This window comes from Bombina bombina, chromosome 5 (assembly GCF_027579735.1).
Source record: "Bombina bombina isolate aBomBom1 chromosome 5, aBomBom1.pri, whole genome shotgun sequence".
Lineage (NCBI taxonomy): Eukaryota > Metazoa > Chordata > Amphibia > Anura > Bombinatoridae > Bombina > Bombina bombina.
Window position 1 is genome coordinate 368334084 of NC_069503.1, and position 3210 is coordinate 368337293.

Genomic DNA, 3210 nt, shown 5'->3' on the forward strand with positions numbered 1-3210 from the left:
CAGTGATCTTTGTTGATCCTGGTCACAGTCATGGTCACAAGGTAGTTTAGATAAGCAGAAATGTCAAGTGACTCTGACTGCAACAGTGAAATTTTTTTAGTTGCAGTCACAGTCAAGGTCACAAGGTATTTTTGGATATGCAGAAATGCCAAGTGACTCTGACAGAAACTGGGATCTTTAAGGTGTCACAAATCAAAGTGCTTGTCAGTGTCATATGGAACTTTGCATTAAATGTAACCATGACATTTGACAATGTCCTAAAATGGACACTGTAAGTCCAATATGAACTGATGAACTGGCACCAAGGTAACCCCCACCACTGGGGTTGCAAATTTTTGCAGGTGTGCAAGCTAACAGACCAGCACCACGGTCTGTAAAAGTAATATCCAAAGTAGTATAGCAGCACCACCAATTTAGTAAAAAAGGATTATTTTATTAAGCCAACATAAAACAGACAACGTTTCGGATTTTCATCCTTAATCATGTCCTAAAATGGACACTGTAATCCTGGTTGAGACCGTTTCACATAGCAGTGTATGAAAAGCTAAATTATCAGCTCTGGTGTATGTAGAAGCTTATTACCTTGCGGTAATCAGGTGCACAGTGAAATTAGGAAACAGCACAGCCGTATTACCAAGCAGAAGCAGGCAGGGCTGTCTGATTTTAGCTGCTTGCTTTGTGCTGCTGTTATATTAGCAAATACAACTTCAATATCTAAGCTCAGTTGTTCCAATTACATAGTTCAGAGCAAACACCAGAATGTCATGTAGGCCAGTGACTCATTGGCTGAATTCAGCTAATTAGAGAGTGTGGGGAAAACCCCTAGCTGTGCTGTATTACGTACGTATACATAAACACTGAAAACACACCAAGGTCTTTCTCAGTTTTAGGAGCTTTAGCTGCAAATTATTTAACTATTGTATATTCCAAAGTTAGCTAACATGTAATGCTTTATTTAACTAGTACACTTTTGTTTTTGAGTACACTGTCCCTTTAACTATACATTATAAGTGTAACATATCTGCAACACATGCACTTGAATTATATTATTTTAAAAAAATCAAATTATGCAGATTAGCCCACTACAAAAAGTTCACATCACATATAGAACAACAAATATATACTCCTCGTCTAATCTGAGCCATATCTGTGGTCTCTAAAGCATAAGTTTATTTGATTTTTCTCAGTCATTTGTAATGAATCTACTAGAAGTGATGGCAATGTGATTGTGCCCTGTCTAAAAGACACAGGCTGAGATACAGAGCGGAATTACATGACCATATATTCTGGCACAACGACCTTGGGGCCTATTTATGAAATGTCTGTCAGACATGATCCGATCAGCGGCTCATGTCCGACAGACATTGCTGAATGCGGAGAGCAATACGCTCTCCGCATTCAGCATTGCACCAGCAGCTCTTGTGAACTGCTGGTGGCAACGCCGCCACTTGCAGATTTGCGGCCAATCTGCTGCTAGCAGGGGCTGTCAATCAACCTGATCATATTCGATCGGGTTGATTTCACGCGATCCCTGTCCGCCTCCTCAGAGTAGGCAAACAGGTTATGGAGCAGGGGTCTTTAGACCGCTGCTTCCTAACTGGTGTTTCTGGCGAGTCTGAAGGCTCGCCAGAAACACGGCCCTTCAAGCTCCATACGGAGCTTGATAAATGGGCCCCTTTGTGTACATGTAATGATATTGAAGCAAAGTGCAATAGCCTTGGTGTCTGGCTTCTGAAGGAACGTGACAGAAAACAAATAAATGCTCCATTTATTATGTTGCTGATATATTACTGTTCTTCAGACACTGAAAAATGTCTATCTATTATGAGTGTAAAGGGACTCATGAAGTTTTTGCATTCATCATTACCAAGACGAATATTGATTAAATTCCTTGGTGACACAAGTTTACCCTCAGATATGCCATTATTATTTACAAGACATGAGTACTGATCAAGCAACCCAACACCGTTAACCACATTCAGAATGATATGTTAATGCAAAGGATTCTGGGAATTTATTGCAAGTGTCTCAGATTTATGTGAGAAATTCAAGGTGAAAGCTTAGCAACTAATGAATGTTCTCTCAGAACACTAAAACGTTAAGGTGATCGATGTGTCTCTAAGATAGTTTTATATTCAGATTGCGCCAAACTCAATTGTACATGTCTTACATGTTATTATGCATAAAACATAACATGTCTTTATTGCTATCACTTTTTACTGTCCTTTATAGCCCCACAAAAGCAGATTAGTGTGAATCACTGTACACATAGCTATAGAATAACTCTATGGAATTTTGTGCAGCGCTGCAGAATTTTGTGCCACTTTACAAATAAATTATAATAATATTACCTTTAATTTGATTTAACTTATTAAACATCTTCTTATTTGATTAGAACAAAAGGAGTTAAATAGATTTTTTATGATCCTCCTATCTCTCACATGGTCTGTGACTGTCTAATTATATTAAGGCGCAAAAAGAAAATGACCTTATGTTAGAGCATTTTATTATTGCACTGTTGCTTGTTTATAACTGTGTGTTTAACACCTGAAAAGGGATTGAACACATAGGGCCAAATTATGAGTGGAGCGCAAAAATGTGCTTATGTGAGTGCAATTGTGCACTTGTATTATAAGTAAGGCACAATGCAAACACAACCTCACATTCGCATTGCATGGAAGCTTTGTGCTCACGAGAGCATGCTTCCATAGGCTCCATTGGGAGCCTTGTTCTGATGCCGTCAGTCAGATACGGCATAGAGAACCTAGCGCAGCGAAGTGGGTAAGTCGTGCAGCGATGGGAAGCAAAGGGTAAATACATATCTATATGAATATATACATATATATATATTTGTGTTTATATGTGTATATACACATATTAACACATAAATATATATGTTTATAAGCATACACATATATATTTTGAGTATTAACATAGTCCATATAGACCGCAATGTAAAGCCACTTAACCCCATATAACTGCTTTGTGCAGTTATTTTTTAATAAAATAAAGATACTTCTTTTTTTTTGTTTATTAAGGCACACTACACTGTCTTTCGGGGGGGCAATTGGGTGAAATTTTTAAAATTAACTAGAGGTCTGACCTCTAGTTAATTTTCGGAGTGTTAATTGCTACCAGCAAGGTCGCGGTAGCATTAACCAACCACTTGTAATGGCTGGTTATTTATCGCGTGCCCAAATTTGCCCGTTT